Source organism: Callospermophilus lateralis, chromosome 2 (genome assembly GCF_048772815.1).
Source record: "Callospermophilus lateralis isolate mCalLat2 chromosome 2, mCalLat2.hap1, whole genome shotgun sequence".
Classification (NCBI taxonomy): Eukaryota; Metazoa; Chordata; class Mammalia; order Rodentia; family Sciuridae; genus Callospermophilus; species Callospermophilus lateralis.
In genome coordinates, this window is record NC_135306.1 from 150,677,826 (window position 1) to 150,700,428 (window position 22,603).

At 34.4% G+C, this 22,603-nt stretch overlaps 1 protein-coding gene and 1 non-coding gene across 3 annotated transcripts in view; both read left to right on the top strand.

Moving 5' to 3' along the window:
* Fchsd2 (FCH and double SH3 domains 2) overlaps positions 1–22,603 on the top strand; it is a 241,908-nt gene that overhangs the window by 65,895 nt on the left and 153,410 nt on the right. The window lies entirely within an intron of this gene.
* On the top strand, positions 2,801–2,873 carry Trnam-cau (transfer RNA methionine (anticodon CAU)). Its single transcript has one exon. It is a non-coding gene; the product is annotated as a tRNA-Met (tRNA).

The following is a 22,603-nucleotide window of genomic DNA, read 5'->3' on the forward strand; positions in this document are numbered from 1 at the left end:
CTATCCAGAGCTGAGGTTGGTCAAATTTGATTTTTTTTTTTTTTAAAAGACCGGATAGTGAATACTTTATGCTTTGAGTGTCATATGGTCTCTGACAAATTACCTAACATTGCTATTGTAGAGTAAAAGCAATAGACTGTTGGCAAACAAGTGAATGTGACTGTGAATGTGACAAATTACAATGAAGTCAAACAAAGAAAAAAGAAAGTGTTAAATATTGTTACTTGATAGTGTCTTCTTGCCTATTTATTAATAAATACAGAAATTGCTATTATCACAATAACTTTGTCATTCTACAGTATTATCCAAACAAAAAGTTGAGTGATTTTGAAATTCTCCATTTATTAAATGCTGCTGCACACATTGTAAAGCAACACTGTATCTACCAGTATTATCAATGCTTAACAGGTTTAATGTGACATACATTTGCTGCTTTATATTAATTTATCAAATTTTAGTTTGGGTTGACAGCAGTGCTTCTCACAGAGGTAATATGTATGTTAACTGTTTCTATGTTTTAACAACATTCATTATAAGGAATCCAGACTGAGAAGTGTGTTGATGAGAACTGAAGAATAGATTTTTTAAATTTGTTCTAATTAGTTTATACATGACAGTAGAATACATGTATGCACTTTGATATATCATACATAAATGATGTACTTGTTGTAGAATCACATTAGTTGTGCAGTCATATATGTTCATAAGGTAATAATGTCTGTTTCATTTACTATGCTTCCTAACCCCATACCCCCTTCCCTTTCCTTTACTCCTTATCTAAAGTAACTTCATTCTTCCCTAGTACCCCTGCCCCTTATTATGAATTAGCATCTGTATATCAGAGAACACAGATTTGGCCTTTGGTTTTTTGGGATTGGCTTATTCTGCTTAGCATGATATTCTCTAGCTCCATCCATTTGCTGGCAAATGCCATGATTTCATACTTCTTTCAGGCTGAGTAATATTCCATTGTTTTTTTTTTTTTAAGAGAGAGTGAGGGGGAGAGAGAGAGAGAATTTTAATATTTATTTTTTAGTTATTGGCAGACACAACATCTTTGTTTTGTATGTGGTGCTGAGGATCGAACCCGGGCCGCACGCATTCCAGGCGAGCGTGCTACCACTTGAGCCACATCCCCAGCCCATATTCCATTGTTTATACATACATACACAGACATACACACACAGACACACACCATATCCATCCATTCATCTGTTGAAGGACATCTATGATGGTTCCATACTATTTTGAGTTGAGCTACCATAAACATTGATGTGGCTGCATCACTGTAGTATGCTGATTTTAAGTCCTTTGGGTATAAACTGAGAAGTGGGATAGATGGGTCAAATGGTAGTTCCATTCCATGTTTTCTGAGGAATCTTCATTGAAGAATAGATTTGAAAGAAATTTTAGGAAGCTCACAATATTCATGTCTAAACTTTTTTTCAAGATGAAGCAGGTGATTATTTTCAATCATTCATTAGTAATCTTTCATTAGTTATCAGTTCCAACAATTTATTCTGTGAGGTAAGATGTTTTAGTGATAATCTGTCAACAAATATACAATATCTAATTATACATATCATGGAAAATAATTGCTAAATTACCGAATGTGTCCATAAGTATGTGTAGAAACTCTGCCCTTTTCATGTTTTTAACTTCCATTTTTGCTCTTGATTTTATTGGCCACTGAAAAATGCTTGTATATCTGTCTTATATGGATATATAAAGACCATTAAAATGCTAATATTTAAGACATTGAAATTAAAATGTTAAATATATAAGACAAATGTGACTGTCCAGTTCACTTTATTAAGTCATTAGGGCTGAACTTTAAAAAAAAAATTTTTTTTTTGCAGTAAAGTTAAAATTTTGTTTCTCAATCTGGGAATGTAGCTTGATGGTACAGTGCTTGCCTAGTATGCACAAGGCGACAAGTTCAATACCCAGCATTGCGAAACATTTTCTCTAAGAACATTACATGTCGTTTCATGTTGACAACCATGGAACTTCAGCATGTAGTAACAATAGTATGTGACCTATTTCCATCATCAATCAGTGAAGAGAATATTCTCTAATTTATTGGATTAATCCTTCAGTAATCCACAGTTACAGTATGTCACTAAGCAAACTGTTTAAACAAGGGATTTGTTTTTTTTTAATCATAGCAAAAGTTTACCAACGAGAGAATTCGTGCATTGACTTATGCCATGGAGTAAACTTTTTAATCTGGAATGCTCTTCAGAATATCATCAGAATAAAGTTTCACAAAAAATTTAAACTCCAAACTATATTTATGAACTACCTAATCCTTCATAAATTTATACAATATGGAGTTCTGTTTGGAAGTAGACCTTTAGAACAACTTCATGTTCAGGCCACACGTATAGAATTATCATGTTATTTTTGCATTTGTTAAGTTTCAGTTAAAAACACTGTGCTTGGGCTGGGGTTGTGTACCTCAGTGGTAGAACACTTGTCTAGCACATGTGAGGCACTGGGTTCAATCCTCAGCACCACATAAATATCTAAAACTGAAAAAAAAAAACATTAACAACAACAACACTGTGCTTGGTTGGTTGGTTCTATGAATTTGTCTCCAACATCATTAGCCAGTTCCTAAATGCATCAAACTATGATGTTGTTGAAAATTGGTTCCTTGTTGTATAATCACTGAACATTTCCAAGCAAACAACTTTGATGGGGTATCTAACATCTTTACCTGTGTGTGTGTGTGTGTGTGCGCGCGCGCGCATGTGCGCCTTCACACACATGTGTGTTTTAAAATTATTAACATCTTGGGGATATAGCTCAGTTGGTAGAGTGCTTGCCTCATATGCACAAAGCCCTGGGTTCAATCCCCAGCACCCCCCCTCCTCCAAAAAAACTATTAGCATCTCAACTACTGTAGCCTGATATGTGAAATAGTGAACATATACTTATATTGGATTTCTAATTCAGTGCTAATCTTTAATTCAAATACTTTTTTTTTGTTTTGAAATTGTGTATATTTTCTATAAAAATACTAATTAATTTTGATGGTATTGTTTGATAGCCAATACATCTCTGCACATAGCACACTGTAGTTTTAATGCTTCACTATCAGTTATTATCTATATGTAAAATAGTACAATCTTTGGTCTTCATTTCTTTGAAATCACTTCCATTGTTATTGTTTGGTTCATTATTGGTATGTCATTCAGAGGTGTGTCATTTCTCACCAGAGTAACCAGTAGGCAATTTGCTGTCTGTAAAATAGAGATAAAAATATCTAATTACTTACTTAATTTAACTCAAAACATTAAATTTTAAGTTATAGGCTTGATTAACACTTAAATGATCAGAAAGTGAAAAATTATGAAAATAAATGCTTATGTTTTCTCCAATTCTTTTATATTTGCATTTAATTGACAAAATAACCAATGTCAAATGGCTGAAAAGTTCCTAAGTGCTTACTCTGAATTTCTGTACTTATCTGTTGTGGACACATAACAGCTGAGGACCTTTGTTATGACATAGGCACTATGGAGGGCCATGGTGGCAAGGGAAGGGATGTTCTGACTTATTTGTTCTTTTTCATAGGGTAGAAATTCTGGATCTTTGTTGAGATCCAATTATAACTTTATTTTGCCTTTCTCGGGGTTCAGTGGACATTCCTCCTCATATTCATGTATGAAGACATAATACCCTATAAATGTAAAAATGGGCTTTAAGAAGGCAGTTTGTAGATGTCTTCATTGATTCTTCCTGTAGATACAGAAAAGCTTGTCTAAGGGCAGTATTCTTAGCTGCTGTCTTACTTGTTCAGCTGGTAAGTATAAAATTATTATGGTGGTGCCTGTGTTCCCATGTCTGTTTTCTGATTACTCTAGTGCCCTCCCATAGAAGGGACTTATTTAAGAGCCTTATATGTTTAGCAGCCATCTCTCAAATCAGTTTTAATGAGGGTAACCTATTCCATATATGTTTACAGCAATTTTCTTTCTATATGATTTATAAATATTTATACATATCTGCAAATAATCTCTTTCCTCTTTTTCCCCTCCCCTTGTTGTCTCCCTAGATGTGCCCTTTTGTGTGTGTGTGTGTGTGTGTGTGTGTGTGTGTATCACTGAATTGCTTAAATAATTTTTTATGGAACCATGGAGCTGGAAGTGGTTTGAAGGTCATATGGTCCAACTCTCTTTGCATTCACTCTCTTTTTCCAATATATAGAGAAGATTGGCAAACTATTGCTTTCTGCCTGACACCTGTTTTTGTAAGTAAAGTTTTATTGGATCACAATCACTCCCATTTATCTACATGTTATCTATAAGTGCTTTTTTGATATAGTGAGTAGTTTCCATGGAAACCTTATGATCTCTAAAGCCAAAAATTTTTACTCTCTGGCCCTTTACAGAAAAGTTACCAACTGCTGATGCAGAGACAGGCCACCTCTAATTGAACTCATTCAGTATTTCACCATCTCTCAAAGCATTGAATTTCTAGGTAGGAAGCTCCTATTTAAAATCTTCCCTTTTAAATAATGTTCTGGCCATAGGATAGTCTTTTAGGATTTTTGTGTGTGTGTGTGTGTGGTGCTGGGATTGAATGCAGGACTTTGTGCATGCCGGGCAAGCACTCTACCAACTAGCTATATCCCTAGCCCGGTCTTTTAGAAATTTGAAGATAACTTTTTTTTTTTTTTAATGTTTTGTTTAGTTTTAAATGGACACATACCTTTATTTTATTTATTTTTATATGGTGCTGAGGATTGAACCCAGTGCCTCACATGTGCGAGGCAAGTACTCTACCATTGAGCCCCAGCCCCAACATAACTTTTTAAAAAATATTTTTTAGTTGTCAATGAACATTTATTTTATTTATTTATATGTGGTGCTGAGAATCAAACCCAGTGCCTCACACACACTAGGCAAGCACTCTACCACTGAGCCACAACCTCAGCCCTTAAAGATAACTTTTAAGCTTGTTTCCTCTTTCTATTAATCAATATTCCATTCCTTGCCTTCCCAGTTCTAAAAATCTGTAGTTATTCAATTCATACTTGAGTGTCCTGTGAACTCAGTTTTAAACTACTTACTTACTCTGTTTCCAGAACCCAGTGTAATTTTCGTGGATGTGATTGGCTCAGAGTCTGCTGGGTTTTTTTCTTTAAAGTTTTATTGTGGGGCTGCGGATGTGGCTCAAGTGGTAGTGCGCTTGCCTGGCATGCGTGCGGCCCGGGTTCGATCCTCAGCACCACATACAAACAAAGATGATGTGTCCGCCCAAAACTAAATAAATAAATAAAATAAACTACATTTAAAAAAAAATAAATAAAGTTTTATTGTGTATTTCCTACTAGGCACTCAACTTTATTACTACTGTTAATATGAATTAAGATGCATTATGTTTTTTAGGCAGCTGTATCATATAAATGACTTATGGAGCAGAAGCTCAAAAATCACTCTTATATATATTGCCATTAAATCATGTCTTCTTTATTTTATGCTAATTCCATAGCAGGACTTTTGCTTCTATGAGATTACATTGTATTAGGATTAGCCCATTGTGCCAATGCAAGTTTTTGCATCTTGATTCTGTCTTTCACATATTTACCATTCCTCTTAGCTTTTTGTCATGTGAGAATTTGATAGAGCGTTCCTTGATCAACACCTTGCTATGTTTTTGTGGTCATTATTGAACACAAGCGAAATTATTCTGGGAATTTCTCTTAGAGTTTACAGTAAATTGGATTATTGCTCAGCAAATATTCCCCACCCTTTCCCTTGAGGTTAAGTATACATACATCCCTGCATCACCAGCTTTGGACTTGGTCATATGTTGTGTTTGGGCAAACAGAATGAAGATGGAAATGACAGTACACTATTTTTGAAATGAGACTTTTTAATATGCCTGACAAGTTTCTCCAGCTCTCTTATATTTCTGCCATTTGCTCTAAGAAGGGATTCGCCCAGTTAACTACTTCCCCTTCAAACTAGGTCCCAGAATGAAAGGTACATGAAGGAGATCTGATTTGACCTGCAGCTTGAAGTGGAGATGCTTCAGCCAAACTGCAGATTCATGAGCAAGAAATTAGCATTGATTGCTGTAATCCATTTGTGTTTTGGAGCTGTTTGTTACATAGCACAATTCAGTAGTAGCTGACCCATTATAGTTAACCAGGCCATTTTGTTTTTTGGAGAATTTTTTTCTGAAATGTCTATTTCTTAATTTGTAAATAACAGTTAAGCCAGTACCATTATGAACCTTGGATAAAGGGAGAAGAGATGTAAATTTTGGGTCTCATATGTGCTGAGGTATAAGGCAGGAGGGGAGGGAAAGAAACCATAAATGTTGAACATGATATGCAGCTATATCCTGCTGCTCTAGCTCTGCCTCAGATGCTTTGGGTCTGTTCTTTGCTTTTTATAGTTTGACTTACTGCCATCGTCAAGGTTTTCCATACGTTCTATTCCGTTTTCCTGTTTCTTCTTGTCGCTGTAATTTTTTTTTTAATTTCCTATCCTTTTGGAAATAACTCATGTTTTCATAAACAATATATACTATGTAAAGAAATAACAGAATAAGAGCATTAGAGTTTTGACCCTGGCTTTACCATTTGTTAACACAGTCACTATACAGATGTTACTTAAACTGTCTCCACCTCCACATAGTGGGGTTAATAAATAACTTAGCAGTTGTTGCTAAGTTGAGATAAATCAAGTCAGTGTCATTTGTACATACAGTCATTTAGTAAATATTTACTGACTAAATTCTGAGAGATGCAGTACTTTGCACATTATTAAAAAGTCAGTGAATTCTAAAGCATTTTAATGATCATCGTCCTAGAAAGTCACATTGATACCAAGTAAAAGGAAAAGAGAAGGGGGTTCCATTCCCATTTATGGAAGAAGGAACATAAGTGTTTTTTACTAGAAATCATGGAACAGCTTTAAGATTATACCATGGTGTAATACTTTATTGTGGGATTTATTTTTGCATTATTCTTGGCAGTGACTAGATAATATCAATGGTCAGTAATTTTTATTCTATTTGAGGATATGAGTCTAAAAGTATAAGATTGCTTGTACTTTGTTTCCTCTTCCAATTAGTTTTTTCAAAATAGAAATCCAACTATATATTGTGACATTTAATATTATGAGTAATTGTAATCTTCTCTTGTAACCTTGGACAAGATGCAATAAGAACAGTGAAGCAACTTTTGTCTCCTATTATTTGGGCATTTACCTCCTACCAGACATTTTGACAGTGCTTCATAAAATATTTTTAAAACTGGTTCTATATAAGTAAAATTTATTTTTTCCTTTATATTTTTCCAGATTTACCCTTATATTTGGCATAATTTTTTACTTTTATGTGTGTACTCTTTAATTTATAGTTTTTTCCTTTATAAGAAAATAAGATTAGGTCAGATGTGGTGGTGCACATCTGTATTCTCAGCTACTCAGGAGGTTGAGGCAGGAGGATCACAAGTTCAAGTCCATCCTGGGAAACTCAGTGAGACCATATCTCAAAACCAAAAGGTCTGGGAATGTAGCTCAGTGATACAATCCTCAGCATATTGCCAATTTTCTTTTTTTAAAAAGCAAGATTAAGATGGAGGATATAGCTCAGTGGTAGAATGCTTGCCCAGCACAAGAAAGCCCTGGGTTGGATGCCTAGTATCTCAAGAGGGGGTTAGAATTAAATTACATTCTCATTATTCTGCATCTTGTCTTCCTCCCCACCTTGTCCTTTCTTTCTTTCTTCTTCTTCTTCTTTTTTTTTTTTTTTTTTTTTGGTGGTATGGAGAATTGAACCCAGGACCTTGTGCATGTTAGGCAGGTGCTATACCACTAAGCTACAACCTATTCCTTTGAATTTTTTTCTTTCTTTTTCTTTTTCTTTCTTTCTTTCTTGAAACAGGGTCTTAGCAAATTGCTAAGGCTGATCTTGAACTTGTGATCCTCCTACCTCAGCCTCCCAAGTTGCTGGAATTACAGATGTGATGCCACTGCACCTGGCTTCATTTGCCTAATTTTAATGTTGAATCTCTAGCACATATATGCTTAATTTCTAAAGGACATTTTTTAAAAAATATTTTTTAGTTGTACATGTACGCAGTGTCTTTATTTTGTTTATTTACTTTTATGTGGTGCTGAGGATGGAACCCAGTGCCTCACACGTGAGAGGCAAGCGCTTTACCACTGAGTCATACCCCAGCCACCTAAAGGACATATTTGAATTCTGTTTTTATAGGTTTATAGAATTTTAAAATTAAGAATTTTGGGGAGATGGGGGGTGCTAGGAACTGGATCATAGAAGAGACCTCTAAGCTATATCCTTTAGTCCTTTTTACTTTTTATTTTGAGACAGGTCTCACTATGTTGCCAACCCTGGCCTTGAATTTGTGATCCTCCTGCTTCATCCTTCCAGGTTGCTGGGATTATAGACAGTCATGTACCACTGTGCCTGAATTTCTCCCAACCCCATGCTGTGAATTGAACCCAGGTTTTCTTACATGCTAGGCACATGCTTTTCCATGGAGCTATACCCAGAATTAATTTTTTTTTCTTTTTTCTAAATTAGGGTTTTTTAAGTGACTTCACAATTATTGTTTGTAAGGTTTTTTAAATTATTAATTCAACAGTAATAAATAAGGCAATGGTCATAGTATTTTTATTTGAATGAAATAATATTTATTTAGTATCTGCTGTATTCTAGTCATTGTGGTACACTCATTTCATAGGCTCATTTTAATTTTTACAACAACTATATTTTTTACAACAAAGGGAACTAGTTCCCTATGGTTGAATCTCCTTGGGTTGAAATTGAGGAAATTTGTGATGGGGTACAGTTTGAAGATACCCATTGTAACCCCTTTTCTATTCAGATGAGCAACCTGAGCTCCTAAAAAGCTTTTCTTGAGCAAGTAGAACTATAGCCCAAATATCTTGGCCAGGCTGGAATTCCTTCTACTATCCCTAGAGTAGTTTGCCTTAGCTTTGATCTTAAAGTAATTTTAAATTAACAACCATAAGTGAAAAGTATGGTTGTATTTTGTTTGCAATATATTTTACTTAATAGGATGAGAAATTTAATATTTGCTTTTAATTTTTTAAAAAAATGTTTTCTTCTTGAATTGTTAAGCATGATTTGACCACATATATTTAAGTAAAAGTAGACTATTAGACTATTAAGAGCTATTTTTTGAGGTTCTTTGCTTAAAAATACAGAAGTTCTTCATTTTATTCATTGTAATTTTTTTAATATTTATTTTTTGGTTAGATGGACACAACAGAATGCATTTATTTTTATGTGGTGCTGAGGATTAAACCCAGGTCCCGCCCGTGCTAGGAGAGCGCTCCACCACTGAGCCACAATCCCAGCCCCTCATTGTAATTTTTAATAATTAATTTTTATTTTTTGTGGGCTGGGGAATAAACTCAGGACCTCACCCATTGCTAGGGAAGTGCTCTACCACTGAGCTATACCCTCAGCCCAAGTTCATCATTTTAATATATGTGAGTTTATTAATATTTTCCTTTAGTCATTTTTTATAATATAAAAGATATTCTCCAATACTCTCTTCTGAAAACTTTTTTGATATTTTTAGATTCATAATTGATCTGGAGTTGATTTAGTGTATAGTGTGAAGTAAAATTCCAATTTCAGTTTCACATATTTATACCCATATTACCAGTGTGCGTTGGAAAAACAACACTTTTTGTGTTCATCTGCAGAGCCAGTGTCATTAATTCTCTATATATCTGTGGGTCTCTTTCTGAAGTCTTTTTCTCTTATTAGTATTTGTCACCCTTATACAATGCTATCAATTTATACAGTTTTTAAATAAAATTTGGTTTCTGACTTAGCCAGTCTTTTACATTGTTTGACTCATTTAGGCCCTTTTCACTTTCACACCAATTTTAGAATCATGTTATCAATTTTTGCTAAAGACTAGTTGGGACTTTAGTTGGGATGGGATTGCAATTTATTTATAGGTTAGTTTAGAAGAAATAGACAACTCTTGTAATGTGAGGTTTCCATTTAATTGACAAATCTCTTAATTTTTAAAGGCACTCTATAATTACTTAGTAAAAGGTTTGAATGCTTTTGTTAAATTTAGAGCAGGGTACTTAACTGTGGTTTTTAATGCTTCAGGAAAACTTTTTTTTTTTTTTTTTTTTAATCTGCAGTCCTTTAAGCTAGGTGTGTTTGAGAATTGAAAACTTGCATTTTAGAAATGTTAGGCATGATTACAGTTGGGGCAGACTCTGATGTCCATGTAGTATTTCCTGTACATTAGCATTTCCTGGTAAAAAACAAAAGTAATCATGCCTTTTGAGTTACATGAAAACTATAAATACTTTTACTTCAGTTCAGGAGAGGTTTTGCTGTCAAATGAGTTAGACATAAACCTTGTCTTCACTTTGGATTTTGGAGTTGTGGACCTTTATTATGATCTTTTTTTTTTTTTTTTTTTTTTTTTTAAAGAAACCCAGTTTTACCAAGTTCAATGGTAAACACCTATAATCCTATCAGCTCAGGATGCTGAGGCAAGATTGCAAGTTCAAAGGCTGGGGTTATGGCTCGGTGGTTGAGTGCTTGCTTTTTTCTTTCTTTCTTTCTTTTTTTTTTTTTTTTTTTAAATACTGGGAATTGAACTCAGGGGTGCTTGACCACTGAACCACATCCCCAGCCCTATTTTGTATTTTATTTAGAGACAGAGTCTCACTGAATTGCTTAGGGCCTTGCTAAATTGCTGAGTTGGCTTTGAACTTGCTATCGTCTTACTCAGCCTCCCAAGCCACTGGTATTTACAAGTGTGCGCCACCATGCCTGGCTTAAATTTGATTTAGTATTCAACAGTCTTGCTGGATATGTGTATGTGCATGTGCTGTGTGTGTGTGTGTTGTTGAGGATGGAACCCAGGGCCTCATGCATATTAGGCAAGCACTCTTCTATTGAGCTACATTCCTAGCCCAGAAGTATTGTTTTATATAAATCATTACAATTTACTTATTTATTCTGTTAATGAAAAATTTTTTTATAATTATGAAAAATAATTGCTTTAAACATTTGAGTAGATAAAAATTTGAGTACATCTCTCAGATAGTTATCTAGGAGAGGAATTACCAGGTCATAAGAGATGTATCTTTTTGCCTTTAGAAGATATGACCATTTTCCCTAAGTTGTTGTCCAGTTTCACACTCAGCAGTAGAATGTAAGTAGTTCCATATTTCTCCAACGCTTGGTATTTCTAATTTTTAAATTGTAGCCATTCTGTCTATCAGTTAATCTTTGTTCAGGTTATGAATGGAACATGTGTTATTTCCCCTTGTGTAGGCATTTGCCCAGCCTGGATGGTGCTTAGCCTCTTGGTTTATTTAATTCTATTAGCCAATAAGTTTCTGACCTGATTATAATATATAGTAGTTGACATCTAGAAAGATATTCACTCACTTGAATCAGATTTATTAAATTCCTACCAAACTTCCTGGTGCCACTGTCAGAACCAGGACACTGAACAAAATAATAGATTGAATATAGGTTCTCAGCAATCAGAGATTAGTTTCCAAATCTTTCAAACAACCCACCCCCTACTAATAACATTGTGCGTATTGAAAGTATGCACAAAATAAAAAAAATATATAAAATAAATAATATTTTGAAATGTTTTGCTTATTTTCACAGGAGCATATTATCATTAATATATAAAAAGTTTAACATATATTGTTAGCCCAATATTGTCATCACATTGCTTTCATCTGGACTATGTGATGGAGTGGCCTCTATTTGGAATTTTTTTTAATATAATTTTTTAAATTGTTGATGGACCTTTATTTAATGTATTTATTTATATGTAGTAATGAGAATTGAACCCAGTGCCTCACACATGCTAGGGAAGTGCTCTACCACTGAGCTATATAACCCCAGCCCTGGGATGTTTTTAAGTGGAAAAGAGAGCACAGCCAACCATACCCTAATTATTACAACTTCTGCTTGGAAGAAGTATTATCTATTATTTCCATTCATATTATATGAGCCACAGCAAGTCATATAATTCTTCCCTAGAACAGGTAAGAATAAAAAATGTGTGTGTGTGTGTGTGTGTATCAGCTTTATTGAGAAAGAATTCAGTTGTGCAGTTCATCCTTTTTTTTTTAATTGTTTTTTTTTAAGTTGTAGATGGACACAATATTATTCTATTTATCTATTTTTATGTGGTGCTGAGGCTTGAACCTAGTGCCTCACACATGACAGATGAGTATTCTATCACTGAGCCTCAACCCCAGCTGCAGTTCATCCTTTTAAAATGTGTAGTTAGTGTATTCAGTTGTGCCACCCATTCCTGCTATCAATTTTAGAACATTTTTATCACCCATAAAAGAAACCCATTAGCAGTCACATTCCTAATTTTCCACCAGTCTCCCCAGTTCTGGGCAGCTACTGAATTACTTTCTTACCTACTCTTATCACTTAATATAAATGGAATCATTATTGTCTTTTGTGACTGGCTTCTTTTACTTAGCATACTGATTTTAAGTTCATCTGTGTTGTAGCATATATCAATGCTTCATTCCTTTTAATTGCTGAAAAATATACCATTGTATGCATATACTTATGGATATATCATTTTATTAATCTGTCCATCAGCTAAGATAATTTTTGTTGCTTAGAATTGCTGGTTCTTATGAATAGTGCTGCATGAACAATTCATGTGCAAGTTTTTAAGTGAACATGTTTTCAGTTTTCTCATGTATAAATCCAGGAATGGGCCTTTGGTCACTCAGTTTTTAACATTTTCAAAGGAACTTCAAAACTGTTTTCTGAAGTGGATCCACATTTTGCATTTTTAGCAGCAACGTATGAGACTTCCAGTTTCTCTACATCTTTGCTAACGTGGTATTTTTTTTTTTTTAATATTTATTTTTTAGTTTTAGGTGGACACAATACCTTTTTTTTTTTGAGGGAGAGAGAGAGAGAATTTCAATATTTATTTTTCAGTTTTTGGCGGACACAACATCTTTGTTTGTATGTGGTGCTGAGGATCGAACCCGGGCCGCACGCATGCCAGGCGAGCGCGCTACCGCTTGAGCCATATCCCCAGCCCGCTAACGTGGTATTTACCTGTCTTAACTTTTTAGCCATCCTAGTCAGGTGGTAGAAGATATTTTTGGATAACAAATAGAATGTACAACACTCAACTTGTCTGCCCATACCTACATAATAATGTATTAAAAATGTTTTTGTTGTTGTTGTTTTTGGTGCTAGGGATTGAACCTAGGAGTATTTTACCTCTGACCTACCTCACCAGCCTTTTATTTACTTATTTTTAATTTTATTTTGGAAGAGGGTCTCACTAAGTTGTCCTGGCTGGCTTTGAACTTGCAGTCCTCCTACCTCAGCCTCCCAAATCACTGGGATTATAGGCCTATACCACTATATCCAGCAAAAACATTTTTTAAAATCAAATATTTTTCTCTTCAGAGTGGTAGTTCTTTGATGGATGAGACCAGCTCACTCATCAGTTTCAATTTAGGGCCAAATGAATGAATGAATGAATGAATGTTAAAGACATATTAAATGATATAGAGACATAACAAAAGAACTTTGTGAGGGTTTACCATGAGAAACAGTAATTTCACATCTGGAGCTCAACCATTTTAAAAGAGTTTTGAATGGCATATTAATCTGTTTTATGAATAGTGGAGTTAACTAAATCTCACATTAGTGCCACTTTTGAGGTTAAGGAAATTATTTAAGTTGTCTATAATCTTCATAGTGTGCACACTGAGCTATATCCCCAGCTCTTTTTAATATTTATTTTTATATTTGTAGTTGAACACAATAACTGTTTATTTATATGTGGTGCTGAGGATCAAACCCAGGACCTTGCACATGCAAGGCGAGCACTCTACCCCTGAGCCATAACCCCAGCCCCTCCCCAGCTCTTTTGATTTTATTTTAAAATTGGGGCTGGCCTTGAAGTTGTGATCCTCCTGTCTCAGGCTCCTGTGTACCTGGGGATATAGGTATATACCATAGTGCCAAGCACAGAACATGTGTTCTTAATTCAACATTAAAAAAAAATTGTAATGTCTTGGGGCTGGGATTGTGGCTTAGTGGTAGAGCACTTGTCTAGCATGTATGAGGCACTGGGTTTGATTCTCAGCACCACATATAAATAAAAAATAAGTAAATAAATAAAGGTCTACCAATAACTAAATTTTTTAAAAAAATTGTAATGTCTTATTTTAAAATAATATATTTGAAATCTGTGAAGACTATCATAATTTCTACTTCTGAGAATTTGAGAAAAATCCTCCGTTAAGTTAATTTAGGGAGGAAGAACTTGGTGAAATTTAATAGCATAAGAGTTCTAGAAACTGTTGAGTTCCACATTCAGAGAAAAAATAATGTCATATGCTCTTTACCAAATAAAGCAGATAGTGTCCCTTTTTACTATGGAAGAGGGAATTGAGGGATGAGTAGGGAAAGAGAGGTTAAAAAAAAATTATTGTTTTTGAATGCTGTAGAATCAGAAATCTACAGCAAAAATATTTGAAATAACTTTAATTCTAGAGAAAAATGTAAAATCAGGTGTTAGAGGAGGTAACCTAAAAACTTCCATTTGGGAACTGAGTAACCTGATGACTTTACTTAAAAACAAACCCCCAATAATTTTGATAACTTAGGGTTAGTTAATAAATGCTACGAAACAGTGTTCCCTTGGCAGTGTTGTACTTAAAATCTGATGGATTTCTATTTTTAGCCTGTTTCATTATGCCCTTGGATAGAAAAGAAAAATGCTTTTCATATATGAAATGAGAATGCTTTGTATCCCTGCTTGGCCGGGCAGTATTTAACTCATGCTTATAAGTTAAAGTGGTCCAGCATTTATTCATTTTTGAATCTTATTGGTAAAGGAAAGTGTAGCCAATAGAGGAGACTTGGCCTGGACAGGAAGGTGGAGCTTTTCAGCCAGGAGAGTTTCTGGCGAGGATGGAAGGAGCTGTGTATGGTGTTTGAGAAATATACATCAAACACGCGTGTGTGTGTGTGTGTGTGTGTGTGTGTGTGTGTTTATATGTCTCACACATATTGAAGTAGTGCCCTTAATGAAAACATTCTGCCTCCAGCAATTAATGAAAATAAAAAGAAAGAAAGAAAGAAAAAAACCAACTCAACTCTGCTTGTTTTTCCACATGACTGCTGAACAATTGCAGCTTCTACTAGGAGCCCTTCTCCTGTTCCTGGGAAAATACTCAGGCTGCTGGCATTTGCATAATCGTCTTTAGGGCTATTGTGGGCGGGCTTGGGCTGCTGACACAGAGCTGCAGACTGGCCACCTGTCCAAAACAAATGAACTCAGCCTTTGTGCAGTATTATCTGGTTCTCCACAGTGTCACTTCTGAGTAATGAATAATTTGATTAAAATATTATGAAACTATTATTTAGGAAATGTTTGTGTTGAATTTAAATCCTCCATTTTGAAAAGAGAGAAATTTCCTCTTTCTTGAACTGGCATAACTGTTTTCATGCTCTTCTGGCATAGTTTGTAATTGCTTTTGTGAAATTATCCTCATGAATATTAATTAGGCCTGTGAGAATTTTAAAAGAAACTTTGAAGATGATTTGTATTTTTCCTTATATAAATTATAAATTAAATGTTGTCTAATGTTTTCTAGCAGAGCATTTCACTCATGTGGAATAATGAATTAAACATTTAAGGTAAACAAAGAAAGAAGAAATATCTAAGGTCCTGAAATAGTAACCAATTCATCATTCTTTTTCACTGATAATCAATCCAATAACTCATACATGAATTTAGGAAGATTTTGTCCTCACAGCATACACATTACTATGTTAACTAGTTTTATTAATCATCTGCATTTAGCTTGTTATTACACATATACATTGAGATTATTTTTAATTACATATGATAGACTTACATGTGACACACTGTTGACGTTTATTGTACATAATGATCAACTGAAGTGAATTTATATGTTAGAATTGTAATTGTTGTAGTCATATATAACAAAATTCAAATGTCAAATAAGTGCTCAGTGAGTTAGTAAACACACTTTAATAATTACTTGCTTGAGTTTGTTTTGCTTATCATAGTAATCACTTCTCCTAGTTTTCATTAAATATTTATTGAATGTGAATGAAAGATCCAGTGCCACTAAGAGATATTGTCAACAACCTGTAGTAGTAAATACATGTGATATATATTAATGTTTTTATTAATGCATAATAATTATACATAATAATGTGTTACATTCATTTTGACATAATCATACATGCGTGGAATTAATTTGTTCCATTTTAGGCTCTAGTATTTCCTCTTTTCTTATCATCCTCTCTAACCCTGCTCCCCTTTCTCTACTGGTCTTCCCTCTATTTATTATTTTTTAATTGATGATATATATATACACACATAATGGTAGAATTCAGTGCACTGAATTCTATAGAATATGTGCACTATAATTTGGTCATCTTCATTCCACAGTTCTTCCTTTTCCTGTCTCTCCTCAGTCTTCCTCAGTTCCCTTTCTCTACTCCACTGATCTCCCTTCTAATATCATGGGAACCCCCCTCCTTATTTTGTTCTAGCTTCCACATATGAGAGAAAACATTCATCTCTTGACTTTCTGACTGGCTTATTTCACTTAGTGTTACATTCCCCAGTTCCATCCATTTTCCATTAAATGCTATGATTCCATTCTTTTTTATTGCTGAGTAAAACTCCATTGTGTATAAATACTGCCTTTCCTTTTCCATTCCTCTGTTGATAAGGCATTGGGGCCAGATCCATAATTATTGATTTTTACAATAGCTGTTATGGTTTGCATCTGGAATGCCCCCCAAAAGTCTCATATGTTAAAGGCTTAGCCCCCAGTGCAACAGTGTTCAGAGGTGGAAAAGTGATTAGGTCATGAGGGCTCTGACCTAATTGGTGAATTAATCCATTGATAGCTGAGTGGACTACTGGGAGATGATGTAAACTATGTAAGAGGTAGGTCTAGTTGGAGGAAATAAGTCCCTGGGTCCCTGCCCTGGAAGAGTTTTATCTTGTTCCTGGCCCCTTCCTTACTTGCCTGTGTTCTCTTTCTCTCCCCCAATCTCTGCTTTCTGGCTGCCACACTTTTCTGTCATCACATTCTGCTTTGCTTTAGGCCCAAAGTGATAGAGCCAGTTGACCATGGGCTGAAGCCTGCGGAAATCAGGAGCAAAAATAAATCTTTCCTCCTTTAGGTTGTTTGTTAGGTATTTTGGTCACAACAATGGAAATCTAACTAACCCAACATGTTTTGAGATATATTGGAATTGTCCTTGTTATATAATAAGACTAATTTTCAAGAGTAGTTTTAGTTTCATAAATAAATTGAGCAGAAAGTTATAGAAGTGGGCTCATATACTCTTGTTCCATTCAGGCACAGTTTTCTTCTCTGTCAACATCCCACTCCTGTGGTATATTTGTTACTGTCAATGAGCCTGACACACATTATCACCCTGAGACCATGATTAGAGTTCACTCTTAATATTGTACATTCTGTGGATTTTGATAAATGTAAAAGGACTTCTGTCCTCCATTATAGTGATACATAATACTTACACATAGTAATTTTACTGCCCTAAGAACTATCCTCTGTGCTATTTGTTCCTCTTTTCCTTGAACCCCTCACAATCACTGATCTTTTTACTGTCTCCAGTTTTGCCTTTTCTATAATGTTATATAATTGGAATTATATAGTATGTAACTATTTTAGATTGACTTCTTTCACTTAGTAATATGCATTTAAGGTTCTTACATGTCTTTTCAGGACTTGACGCTAATTTCTTTTTAGTGATGAATAATGCTCCGAAGTCTGGATGTACCATGTTTTATCCTTTATTTACTGAAATTCTGTCCATATTTTATGACTAATGATACTGAATCTGAGATCTAGTAAATTGCCCAGATTCACATATATAATTCATATGAAGTTGAGAATAAAATCCATCATCTAAATCTAAAAGTAGAAAGTTCACACATATTTGGTGAGTAAAAGATGATTTTATATACATGAATTGGTTTTTAGCAGCACCTGCCCTTTTGTTTGCCTTTGTGTATTGACGTATATAAAAGTGTTCATGTGACTATGTGGATTTATGATGATACTTTGAAGTTTAATTTTTTTTGCAAACTGCACAAATAGCTGTAGATTATTCCTGGAAAAATAATAAAGAATATATTGAAAATAATTCTGATAATGCAAGCACAAGCAAACAGAGCAGAGAAAAGAGCAGAGATGAGGCTTCTTTCCAAAAAGCTCATGAGCTTAATTTTAATGTAAAAACAAAGATAGCCCAAACAGACCTGAAATGGGTAAGGCAAAAATAAGTTGTAAGACCACTCAAAAATAGATTTATATATAGCTACTTTTGTACTGATGAACTCTATCCTATACTTTTAAGTCTCTTGAGAGAGTAACCATCAATATGTAATATATGAACCTTTACAATTAGAAAGACATTGGAAAAATTGTTTTATATTTATCTTATTCTTTTAAGTTATATTTTATGATCTAAAATAAATACACAAAGTATCTGGATATGTTTTATAACTAAATATACTTGTTTATTTATTTTAGGAGCATGTATCCAAAAGTTGTTTTTACTAATGAATTATATAGTCACAAGGATTTGGAGATCTATATTCTAAACTGTATTAGTACTGTTTTGAAAAGTTTCATGCCAACTTAACTGAGTTATTTCAATGTTGTATCTTTCCTTTCCCTTTTACATTTATGTAGATATATGTTACCTTCCCTTCCTTTAGTGAAAGACTCATTCATCTTTCTAACTAAGACCAGGCCTTCTGCCTTTGTGATTTTGACCCTAACACTTTCCAGTTTTGTTGACTTTGTTTTTATTACTCTCACCCATTTTCTTCTGGATTTCAGTCCCTCTTTTGCCACTAGCTTCTCCTCAGCCTATAAGTTTTTCTTCCATTTTTTAAATTAACCAATAAATGCTTTCCTTAAACATATCTCTTTTAAATCTTCTGCCTTCCCTTATTTTATTTCCACTTGAAAATTTATACTCAGGGCTCAGTGGTAGCGCACTTGTCTGGCATGTGTGAGGCACTGGGTTCGATTCTCAGCACCGTGTATAAATAAATAAAATAAAGGTCTATCAACAACTAAAAAAAAAATTCTATACTCACTGAACTTTTTGAGGGCTGACAATACACAAGAATCACCTCTGTTCTTTCCAGAGTTCAGTAGGTTCTGTGGTATGGGGTAAATATTTTCTAAATGTTTACCTAATGATGAATATTACATTATGAGTAACTCACAGTTCTAGTCACAAAGTCTCAGACCTGGCCCTGCAGAAAGTTAGGCTGCATTAGGGAGGTAAGACCTGCTTATGAGGAATCAGCAGGAGACCAAGTCCAAGTAAAGGAGTTATTTCTTCCCAGTGAGCCAGCTGCAAACTAGATTGTGAGAAATAGATAGGATTTGGAGAAGAATGGTATTACAGCTTGAAAGTGATTGTGGATAAAAATAAAGTGTTTCTGAAATTATTATGAGGACAGATAACGTTGGAAAGAAATAAGAAGATCCATTTGGGATATGTCAAGTTGATATAACTTGATAGAGGTAATGAGGTGAGTATTATTTTTGGTACTGGGAATTGAACCCAGGACGACTTAACCACTGAGCCATATCCCCAGCCCTTTTTTGTATTTTATTAGAGATAGAGTCTCTCTGAGTTGCTTTGGGCCTTGCTAAGTTGTTGAGGCTGGCTTTGAACTCATGATCCTCCTGTCTCAGCCTCCCCAGCCACTGGGTTTACAGGTATGCACCACCATGCCCTGCAAGCCAAAAAAATTATGTGTTGGAAAAAGAACTTTGAAGTAGAAGTCATTGTCATAATGTATACGAGTGCTGTCCCTCTTCCTTAGTAGTGGTCTTGTGTAAGTAATTTGTTTCCTTAGTCCAAGAAAGTTCAACTGGATAAATTCTAAGTCCCTTTTAGAATCAGTCATCAAAATTTCTTTGTGATACATGGTATTGTATATAATGTTTCACCTGGAAAGGTGACTGTCACTATTTCTGAGGGTCTGCACTGTGCATAACAAGTTTTGTAAAGCTAGAAGGAAATTAGAACTCCTATATTCAGAATATAAATTCTAATTGATAAGATAGATATACATAATAGTTAAAAATTATATAATGTCATTAGAGCTAATCAGATTTATATAACTAAATGCCACATTCACGACATAATGTGTAAGGGCCCTAAATTTGTAGGAAGATATGAAATGTGGAATTAGAATAGGTAGAAAACATAGGTATATTGAATAGATATGGAGTAGGAGTACATTCTTTTTGACCAGTGAAAGGATTTTATCAAAAATGCAGAGTTAAAAATTATAGCCAAAACTATGGAATAATTACAAAGTCAGTGGTTGCCAGGGGATAGGAGAAGAAGGGACAAGTGCATAGAGCATAGAGGACTTTTTTTTAGGGCATTGGTAATACTCTGTATGATAATACATCTGTTTCCAGTTGTGTTAATGTTTACCTTTAAAGCCTGCCCGTACTCAGTTCCAGGAAGCTTGGAAGACCCTTGTTTTGATCCCATTTGTGCTCTTGGCTCACTTTCTTTCCTCTCCAAGCTGGTTCACTGTTAGCCTTTGGTTTCTTCATCTAACTCAGCAACACTGAAGTAGATACTATTGTTGCCTTTATTTTTGTGATAAAGAAATGCAAGATAAAGGCAAGCAAATTAACTTACTAAGGTCCAGGAATTAAACTCAAGTATGTGTTCTTCACCACTGTACCAGTGATTTCTCAATAGTGCTTGCCCATCAAAATCACTTGTGAAGTATGTTAAAATAATAATGTCTTAACCCTATTTCTGGAGTCTCATTCAGCAGGTGACATTTATTCTTAGCGGCCCTGTGAAGTTATTTTTTAAATTTTGCTTCAAAAATTCTTGTAGTACTTTGTACCCAAAGGATTTTCATTGGTATTTGTGTTGTCGACAGATCAGAAGTCTTGCTTGTTCTGATTTTCAGTCCTAGTGTATAGGTATTCTCTTTTGTTACTTAGAAGTTCTGTGTCAAAGTTTACCTGATCTTTGATAAATGAATTAAAATACTTAATTTTACTTGAAAATTTGCAAATAATTCATTTTTTTGCAAATCACTTTATTGAAGTTGAAAAGAAAGGAAAAACTTTGGCACTGTAAGGAATGTAGTATCAAAATAGTTGAAACTTACTGTGACCTTTTCATTGAGTGCAATTTATCCACCAATAGAGATTTTGTTTTTCTCCCCCTTTGTACTGGGATTGAACCCAGGGACTTGCATACAATAGCAGGTGTTCTACCACTGAACTACATCCACAGCCATTTTAAAATTTATATTTTAAGACAGGCTCTCACTGTGTTGTCCGGGTGATTCTCCTAGGTGTCCTTGTGATTCTCCTGCCTCAGCCTCCTGACTGTAGGATGCTATGTTTTGTTGATGTAGTCCTAAATTGAGATTTTTTTTTTTTTTTTAAGAGTAGGGAACTGTAAGCCTGTATCTTATTAATACAAGCTTAGCCTCTGGTACCTAATTTTAAGATTGGTAGTAGTTTTTGGAGGATACTCATTTATGCTATAAGCTTAGATAGCTGGAAATTACTTTAGGAAGAGTAATATTTGAATCTTTGGTGCCATTAAAGTCACCTTAGCCTCTTGACAAATTTTAGCTTTGTGTTTTGAAGTAGGTACAGGCAGTTCTTAAAAGGCTTTAAAATTTTTTAGATTTAACTTATCTGTAAGTGTAGTTAAAGAAAACTTTAAAAGGAAGCAATAACTCTTTAAAAAGGCAAGATATTTGCTAATAATGATAAATTGTTTTTTTTTTTTTGAAAAAATGTTTATTTTTTGGTTATAAATGGACACAATACCTTAAATAGAGTATTTTATGTGGTGCTGAGGATTGAATCCAGGGCCTCAGATGTGCTAGGCAAGTGCTCTCCAACTGAGTCACAACCCCAGCCCCTGATAATTGCTTTTTTAATTTCAGTTATTTCTATTTTTGCAATAGTTATATGCAGGAGCATCACAAGTTTGCAACCAGCTTCAGCAAATTAATGAGACAGTGTCTCAAGATAAGAAGTAAAAAAGGGCTGGGGATATAGCACCCTGAATGGGAGAGCATCCCTCAGTTTAATTCCCAGTACTATAAAAATAAAAAAATTAAATGACTAACAGTGCTGAATGTTCATGTCATAAGCAGTGCTCAACATTATGTGTAAACCTGTGTACTCTTTTTTCAGTCTGATCACTAAAGACTCCTTCACCTTAATTAATGAGAGCTTCTATGTTAAAAAAAAGATATAAAATGAAAACTTCTGCCAAGGGGAAGATACTGTTTAAGTATGAAAAAAGCCCACAGACGGAGAAAATATTTGCAAATATGTATCTGATAAATTTATATCGCCAAAACATAAAGAAGTCTTAAAAATCACCAGTGACAAAACAAACAACCCAATTTAAAAGTGGGTAAAGACCTGAACAAACAGCAAAGATACACAGATGACAAAAAAGCATTTGAAAGATGCTG